The sequence below is a fragment of the Apium graveolens genome, chromosome 8 (assembly GCF_009905375.1).
Source record: "Apium graveolens cultivar Ventura chromosome 8, ASM990537v1, whole genome shotgun sequence".
Classification (NCBI taxonomy): domain Eukaryota; kingdom Viridiplantae; phylum Streptophyta; class Magnoliopsida; order Apiales; family Apiaceae; genus Apium; species Apium graveolens.
The window spans coordinates 243040168-243050242 of record NC_133654.1 but is presented as its reverse complement, the minus strand read 5'-3'; positions in this window follow the sequence as shown (position 1 = coordinate 243050242).

Here is a 10075-nt window from a genome sequence, read left to right as displayed (position 1 = left end):
AAGTACAAGATTGTCCTAAGCTACAAATCCTAACATCAACAGCTTTTGTCCTAAGCTAAGAATCGAGACAAAGCTGACGGTGAAGAGAAACAGGGAGCAGAAATTATTTCTTCTTCCTACTCTCAACAAAAAGAATAGCAAGACGAATAATACGCTCCTGCTATCGGAGAGCTTCCAGTCGTTCCTCTTCCAGTCGCTCAAGATGGCGATGGTAATCCATGTAAAAGAACAAGAGGTCTGTGAGGACCTCTTGGGGAACCGAGTCCCAAATTTCATCAGGAATGGCAGTGACATGCCATTCCTGCTACCATTCTGTACACCTCATATTGATAGTGAAGGTGTCATAGTTTAGAACTAAGTTGTAATGAACCATAGTTGTGATGAGTGAAAAAGACATGAGTTTGAGAGTTTGAGAGAAAATGAGAGATGTGTTTGCTGGAATGAGGTGTTAGTTTATATAGCCAATAGAATGCCAAGAGATGCAAGGAAAATTGAATGGTTATAGGTAGAAATAATTCTACCTCGTCTCCCTAGACTGATGAGAATAAAAACAGCCATTGGAAGTGTAAAACAGGATTTAATGCGCACATAAAACAAGTAAAAATTATTGTGCATAGACGTGTACCACTAAACCAAATTATATTGATTGTTAATATCTCACCCAAACATATTCTGATTTTAAATAAGACTGTTTCAGATTTTAACCACAAATAAGTCAAGTAAAGAATCGGAGTTTAATATCAGAACTTAGACTTATATCAGAACTTAACAATCATCAGAACATGATTTCTTAACTCGAAAAGTGAATGCCTATTTCTGTAATTCTTCACACAAATTCTGATTTTGTTTCTTCAGAACTTAATCATCAGAACTTCTATCATAACTTGTCCTCAGAATTTATGCAACTGACACTTAAACGTTCATCTAAAACAACATTTATCACCACAGTAATTTTTATCATTCATATAGAGTGTATGTGTGTGCAGTAAGCTAAATATCAGATAAAGATTAAAGTCTGATTCACTTCAGTACATCTTAAAAATAAGGCATAACTAAGAACTTTGCTCAAAATCTGTCATGATTCTGAAGTCTACTTTAGAATGAGTTCATGCATGAGTCCACCTCAACTATTTTGTGCTCATTTTATGCATCTTTTGAAATTCTATTTTACAGTGGCTTCTCAGTGTAAGTGAGTCATGACTGCTTATCAGAATTTATGCTATTATCAGAGTATTTCTCCAGTAATCATAGAGTGTGAAAAGTCACCAAGAAAAATATTTATTTTTTGCTTTTCTGATGCATATTACTTAATACTAGCAATGCACTTGGGTCTTCCCTTCCACAGTTTTTGCTCTAGATCTCAAAGGAGTACCTGATTTTTATTTCTTTTTCTTTTCCTTTTCTTTTGATAAGTGAGGCTTATCAGCACTTAGTACATTCACAAGATTTACTAACATCAGAACTTAACAGAGGAGAAGCATTATTCTAGTTTATGACTTAGTAATAAGATAGACAAAGTAAACTTAATTAAGCTCAATATCAGAATTTGCTTGTGTCAACAGATTTGCACATAAACAATTACTTCAAACATGGGATTTGTTAGTATATTAAAGACTACTAGGTCAGCATCTAGCATATTTATCCTCATTGGATTGAATAATCACAGAAACATTCATATCACTATCAAAGTTTAGAAATTCACATCAGACAACAATCAGTACTTAAGCAATTTTCAATTAAGCACAGAATACACAAAGATGATAATATCTGTAAATACTGATCATAAAGTATGATGCATTAGAACAAAAACTAAGCAGATTTAGAGAAAGAACCTGAAACCATTCCAAGTTCATTTACCAATCTTGTAAAAGTAGCTTCACACAGTGGTTTTGTGAAGATATCTGCCAGTTGTTGATCTGTTGGAACAAAGTGCAATGCCACCGTACCTTCATCCACATGTTCCCTTATGAAGTGGTACCTTATGCTGATGTGCTTTGTCATTGAGTGTTGAACTGGATTACCTGTCATAACAATAGCACTTTGATTATCACAGTAAATAGGGATTTTAAAACTTGTTAACCCATAATCCAGTAACTGATTCTTCATCCCAAGAATCTGTGCACAACAGCTTCTTGCAGCAATGTACTCTACTTCTACAGTTGATATGGAAATTGACTTTTATTTCTTGCTAAACCAAGAAACCAATCTGCCTCCCAGAAATTGGCAGCTTCCACTTGTGCTTTTCCTGTCAATTTTGCACCCTGCAAAATTTGCATCTGAGTAACCTATTAGTTGAAAGTCTGATTCCCTAGGATACCACAATCCCAGATCAGCTGTTCCCTTAAGATACTTGAAAATTCTTTTCACAGCTGTTAAGTGAGGTTCTCTTGGATCTGCTTGAAATCTTGCACAAAGACAGGTAGCATACATGATATCAGGTCTACTAGCAGTTAGATAGAGTAGAGAGCCAATCATACCTCTGTAATCAGTAATATCTACTGATTTACCAGTATCCTTATCCAATTTTGTTGTAGTGGCCATGAGAGTGGATGCACTTGAACAATCTTCCATTCCAAATTTCTTCAGCAAATTTCTGGTGTACTTGGTTTGACAAATAAAAGTGCCTTCTTCATTCTGCTTGACTTGAAGGCCCAGAAAATAGCTAAGTTCCCCCATCATACTCATTTGATATCTTGACTGCATCAGTTTGGCAAACTTCGTGCAAAGTCTGTCATTTGTAGAACCAAAGATGATATCATCAACATATATCTGAACTAGAAGTAAGTCCTTTCCATGGTTGAGGTAGAACAGAGTTTTGTCAATAGTTCCTCTGTTAAATCCACTTTCCAGAAGAAATTGAGCTAAACTCTCATACCATGCTCTTGGAGCTTGTTGAAGGCCATAAAGTGCTTTATCAAGCCTGTAGACATGAGTTGGATATTTGGGATCTACAAAGCCTGGAGGTTGTTCAACATATGCTTCCTCCTCTAATTCTCCATTGAGAAAAGCACTTTTCACATCCATTTGAAAGACAGTAAACTTTTTGTGAGCAGCATAAGCCAAAAATATCCTTATGGCTTCCAATCTAGCAACTGGTGCAAATGTTTCATCATAATCAATTCCCTCATGTTGAGAATATCCTTTTGCAACCAACCTTGCTTTATTCTTTTTAATTATGCCATCACTATCAATTTTGTTTCTGAACACCCACTTTGTACCAACAACAGATCTGTTCTTTGGTCTTGGCACTAGGGTCCAAACTTTGTTTCTTTCAAATTCATTTAACTCTTCCTGCATTGCTTGCACCCAATCAGCATCTTGAAGAGCTTCTTCCACTTTCTTTGGTTCAGTCTGAGAAAGAAAAGAATTGTAAAGACATTCACTTGAAGTAGCTGTTCTAGTTCTGACACTTGCATCAAGATTTCCAATTATCAAATCAGGTGTATGTGATTTAGTCCACTTCCTTGTAGATGGAAGGTTTTCTCTAGAACTGGATGCTCCCCCATGATCCATGCCATCTTCATCAACATCTTCTGATGCTCCCCCTGAAAGTATGCTCTCCGAATTGGATTCTTCAGAATTTAAGTTTTCAGAAATATCAGAACTTGGCTTATCAGAACTTGATGAATCAGAACTTGAAGAGCCAGTTGTATGTTCTGATGCTTCTTGAGATGTGGTTGTATCTTCAGTATGCTCCCCCTGCACATGTGCATTCTCCTTTGACGTAGTCACCACAGTTTCAATGACATCAGAGTTTAATCCATCAAAGTTTGCAGTATCAGGACTTAGACTGTCAGGGTTTTCAGTATCAAAATTTAATTCTTTATTTTCGAATCTCAGCTGATCATGATCATTGAAATATTCAAGTCCAGTAATCTTCTTATCATCAAAAGAGACATTGATAGATTCCATGACCACCCTTGTTCTCAAGTTATAGACTCTGAAGGCTTTTGTGGAAAGTGGATATCCAACAAAGATTCCTTCATCAGCTTTTAGATCAAATTTGGATAGTTGTTCATGATGAGTCTTAAGAATAAAACACTTGCATCCAAATACATGAAAATACTTCAGATTTGGCTTCTTTTTCTTCACCATCTCATATGGTGTCTTTCCATGCTTGTTAATGAGTGTTGCATTCTGAGTAAAATAAGCAGTCTGCACAGCTTCAGCCCAAAAATAGGTTGGTAGCTTTGCTTCATCAAGCATAGTTCGTGCAACTTCAATAAGAGTTCTATTCTTTCTTTCAACAATTCCATTTTGCGGAGTTCCAGGAGCAGAAAATTCCTGCTTGATTCCATGGTCTTTGTAGAACTCTTCCATTGTCAAATTCTTGAACTCAGTGTCATTATCGCTTCTTATGATCTTCACAGAATCTTTGACCAATTTATCCAGTTGCTTGACATGATCAATCAAGATAGATGCGGTTTCACTTTTTGTGTGCAAGAAATACACCCATGTGTATCTGGTGAACTCATCCACTATGACTATAACATATTTCTTCTTTGTAATAGACATGACATTCACTGGACCAAATAGATCTACATGAAGTATGTGATAAGGCTCAAGAATTGATGATTCAGTCTTGCTCTTGAATGAAGATTTTCTTTGTTTAGCCTTCTGACATGAATCACAAAGGCCATCAGGAGCAAATACTGATTTTGGCAGTCCTCTCACAAATCTTTCTTGACTAGTTCATTTATATTGTTGAAATTTAAATGAGAGAGTTTCTTGTGCCAATTCCAGCTTTCTTCAATTAATGCTCTACTCATCAGACAGATTGCAGAACCATCAGTACTTGTTGAAAGCTTGGTTTCATAAATGTTACCATGCCTGTATCCTTTCAGAACAACTTTGCATGTAGATTTGCTTACAACTTCACAGTGTTCTTCAAAGAAATCCACATGATAACCTCTGTCACAGATTTGACTAACACTCAACAGATTGTGTTTAAGTCCTGAGACCAGAGCTACTTCTTTAATGATGACATTCCCAAGATTGATATTTCCATATCCTAGTGTCTTTCCAATGTTGCCATCTCCATATGAAACACTTGGGCTAGCTTTCTCCACAAAGTCTGATAGCAGGGCTTTATTTCCAGTCATATGTCCTGAGCATCCACTGTCCAGAACTAGGATGTTTTTCATCTTGCCCTGCAATCACAAAGACCACTAATCATTAGTTTTAAGGACCCATACTAGCTTGGATCCTTTGGCCTTATTAGGTTTGTTAACATTTGCAGCGGATTTAGCATCAGAGTTTATGTTAACATTTTTCTTATCAGCATTTACACTATCAGACTTTGTATCAGAACTTATACTAGAAGGAACAATGCTAACTTTCTTTAAAGAAGGTTTTATTTGATAATAATCATAGTACAAACTATGATATTCCTTACAAGTATAAATGGAATGCCATAAACTACCACAATGAAAACAAGGATTTTGTGGCCTATATCTAACAGACTGACTCTTAACTCCTGACTTTGAAGGTAAGGAGTTTATGTTCTTATTCTTTCTGTAAAAAGAAGCCAGATGGTTAGAACTTCCACAGTTATGACATATTTTTCTAGGAGCATTAGGAACAGGCTTATAATAATTGCTTTTATTCACACCTTCCTTTCCATTCCTATTTTTCCTAGGTGACTTTACCTTGTTTATATTCTTTACATCTTTCAGCTTATGCTTAAGCTGCTTCTTTGTCATTAAGCCTACGTTTACTTCGGTTGTCTTTTCCTGTTTTAGTTTGTCAGAAGTTAATTCCTCTTTAACTACTGATTTCTCAGTATCAGACTTTACAGCTACAAACTTAACAGGTTTTAACTTTGGCTTTTGTTTAACAACTATAGGCTTAATTTCTATAGTTCCTTTATCATTCTTATCATCTCCATAACCTAAGCCCTCTTTCCAGTTTCCACTACTTAACAAATTCTGAGTTGTTCTGCCAGAGTTAGTCCAAGTCCTGATAATCTCTCTTTCCTTTCCTAACTTAGTCTTTAGAAATTCATTCATTTTAAGTACTTCATCCCTAACATAGAAAGCATCATCTCTATCTTTCTGATTTTGATTGAACATGACTAACTCTTTTTCTAAATAATCATTCCTCTTTTTACAAGCAAGATTTTTAGAAGTTAATCTTTCACATGTTAAAGTTTGATCTCTATAACTAATGAACATGGTTTTAAGATATCTTCCCAACTCATTAATATCATCAGTATGAAAGGCATAAGTAGTTTGAGGTACCTTTAACTCAGCAGCTTCAGAACTGCTATCAGCATTTGCCATCAAGGCATAGTTCACCTCACTTTCAGAATCTGAAGTGTCTGTCCAGCTTTTCTTCTTTGTGACAAGAGCCTTGCCTTTGTCACTCTTCACTTTCTTGCAATCAGGAGATATGTGGCCTTTTTTCACCACAGTTGTAGCATTTGACATTTGTGTAATCTCCTTTGTCAGACTTCCCTCCTTTGCCTTCAGGTTTTCTGAAACTCTTCTTATCAGAACTTGCACCTTTCCTGGAAAACCTCTTTCCCTTTCTGAATTTCCTGTATGCAATCCTTGTGATTCCTTTCACCATAAGAGCACACAACTTCATCATCTCTTCATCAGCATCCATCTCAGGCAAGCTTTCAGTTTCTGAGTCATCATCACTATCAGAACTTGATGACTCAGTATCAGACTTTGTAATGAGCGCTTTTCCCTTGCCTTTCCTCGAGGTAGCTGCCTTGGGGGACTCTTCTTCAGCCTAAAGAGCAACTGTCCTTGACTTTCCTCCTTTCCTCTTGCTTCTTTGTTCCAACTCAAGTTCATGAGTCTTGAGCATCCCATAAATTTCATCAAGAGTTATTTCTTCAAGATTATAGTTGTCTCTTATGATTGTTGCCTTCAAATCCCAACTTTCCGGAAGAGCTAACAGGAATTTAAGGTTTGAATCTTCAAGATCATACTCCTTATCAACTAGTGACAAATCAGTCAAGAGTTTGACAAACCTGTCATATAAATCAGTCAATGACTCATTAGGCTTTGAGTCAAAGTGTTCATACTATTGAGTGAGTATCGTCATCCTATTCTTCTTAATCGAATCAGTTCCCTGACACCTTGTCTCTAAGGCAACCCATATCTCCTTTGCAGTCTTGCAGTTAATTACCATGTTTGACATTACATTATCAATGGCACTATGCAGCAAGTGTCGTACCTTAGCATCCTTAGCAATTGATGCTATATCTTCAGCAGTTTAATCACTCTTCTCCTTTGGTACAGACTTTGCTGCTTCACCTGCAACTAGAACAGCGAGCTTTGTTGGCTTCTGAGGTCCTTCATTGATTCTATCAAGATATTCTGGATCTGTAGCTTCCAAAAACATAGTCATCCTCAACTTCCATCTGGGATATTCAGATGGTTTCAGTATGGGAACTCTAATAGCCTCATATCGACTATGGATTTGAGTCTTTGGGGGATCTTCAGTTTTGGTGGGCTTGGTTGGAGTTTCTGCTTTAGACATGATTGTTTTTGGATCTTAAACTGTTTGTGTGTTAACAGATAGACTCTGATACCACTTGTTAGGTCACACACACTGTAGAAGGGGGTTGAATACAGTGTATAGCACAATCAAATCGAATTCAAAGAACACAAGTAACAGAAAACAAACTTTATTAAACTCTGTTATAATGTAGAACTGTCCTCTCTCAGTGATGAATAAATATTATGAGAGCTGCTAGGGTTACAATGAATAATATTCTCGATAATGATAACACTTAGAGTGTAAACCCTATGTTTGTGTTCATATATCATACAATTACAAGATAATCGCTAATTGATATGGAATATAATTCTGCTTCCTAAAATATATCAATCAGTTATCTTTTCTTCCAAGTATTCCATTCTTCACAGAATTCCTTCTTCATGCATATCTCTTCTTACGTTTGTCTTGATCTTCTTTCCTTTCAATCAGCTAACTTCCTTATCTGAAAGTTTCCTTTAAGTCCTGATATTATCTCCTGATAAATATCTCATGAACCATAAGTACTGATAACTTATGTTCTGACTTCAGTATAAGTGTTAATTTCAGTTAAGTACTGATTTGTCCTGTTTAAGTAAGATCTGAAAACTAAACATAAATCATATTAGACATGACATTATCAAATATATCTAACAGATTTCATATTCTTGGTAATGATAAAATGAATTTAGAAAACCTATCTTTTTTTTCCAAACTCAAGGTTTTCCAAACGAATTCCTGATGGATTGGATTGGGACGTAAGAGGCTAGTGGGACTAGTCCAGTCATGGTTAGAGACTAGCGGGGCTAGTCCAACTTAAGGTTAAAATTATGCTGATTGGTACCTTAAAGAGCGGATGGAGGTCGGTACGGGCTGATCACCCGTATTATAATGAAATGGAAAGATAAAGTGATCCAATCAAGGGTTCTAAATGATTATTTAAAAGGGAACTGAAACTTTCTGTTCAGTAAATTGATTCTTGAAAATGAAAATGGTTTATATTGTTTTAAAAAGAGTTGATTATGTTAATGTGAAGCTCAAAGCTCGAGAACCCTGATTTTTAAATCTGTTGATAATATGATTGATTCCATATAATGAAATACTGTTGCTTTCCTATTTCTGAAAGATCTATTCTGATCCTTTAATGATTTGTGATGAATGTTGGCTTTCGTCTTGCATTGAGCCTTGTTCCTTGAAAGCCCCACATTATCCTTCATAACTTTTCCTTAACCCAAAAGCTGGAAATCTGCCACCTAGAACAAACAAAGTAGAATGCCCTGAATTTGGTAAACGCAGCGGGGGCATGGCAAAATACTTTTACACATACAAAATCCAAATAAAAGCATATAAATCGTGAATAAAAATTCGAGGGATCGAATCTAACCTTTTAAAATAATTCGGAGACAACGATCAGAGATCCTTAGCAATTGCTCCTCAAGTGTGAAGCACTCCACCGGTATCCACCAAGAAAACGATGTTAAGGAGGAAGAAGGAGGTGGAGAGAATTGGGTTTTCCAAACTTTTTGGGTTTTCGGGTTTGATGTGTGTTAGAATAATATTAGGGTCTATAATAGTGTATTTATAGGCAAAATTTTCAGCTGAAATTTTCCCATAAATAATATTATTATTATCCCATTTATTATTCTCATTAATAATTAAAACACCTTTTAATTATTAATCCTTTTTCTAAACACTTTAGAAATAATTCTCTCTCTTGATTTAATTTCCAAAAATTAAATCCTTAATTAATAATATTAAGAACTTTTCTTAATTAATTTATAATCAATTAAATCTCATTTAATCAATTATTAAATTTGCCAATTAATTATTTATTTCATAAATAAATAATTATTAGCCATTATTAATTAATTCCTCCACCAATAAATCATTCTCTTTTTATGGTGTGACCCTGTAGGTTCAATATTAAGCCGGTAGTAGAAATAAATAATAATAAAACTATTTTATCATTATTTATATAAATTCTCTAATTTATTAAATATGATTAATTAATTAATCACATTTATTCTACATCGTGAGTGATGCTTCTCAACATATCGCGACTATCCGGATAATATGAATTCACTGCTTAGAATACCAAGAACCTGTCAGTGAATAGTTACCGTACAATAAACTCCTTCTACCCTACAATGTCCCGATTAAATACAAGGCATGGAACTCGTGTCAAGCCTATCTAATTCAATCACTTTGCTTACCATTTACTATGCGTAGTTCTATGCAAATTAGAAACTCCTTTCTAATTTCATTTACTCTGGCCAGAGATTCCTGAACTAGCATAAGTGGATCAGCCTTGAACATTCGCTTCCTTCACTGGAAGGGGTAGATCCTTTATTGATCATACACTATCTTCGTGTACAAATTCCTATACCCAGAAGAGCCCTAATAATTGTCCCTGGAGACTAAGAACTAAACCAAAGCATAGTTCAGTGTACACAAGATGACTATGATGACCTCAAGTCTAAGGATACTTGTACAACTATCACTATGTGAACAACTGCTGACACGTGAGTGAACTCCATCAGTTGTTCAGCTGTGCGAGTCATGTTCAGTGAACTTATTCTATAAT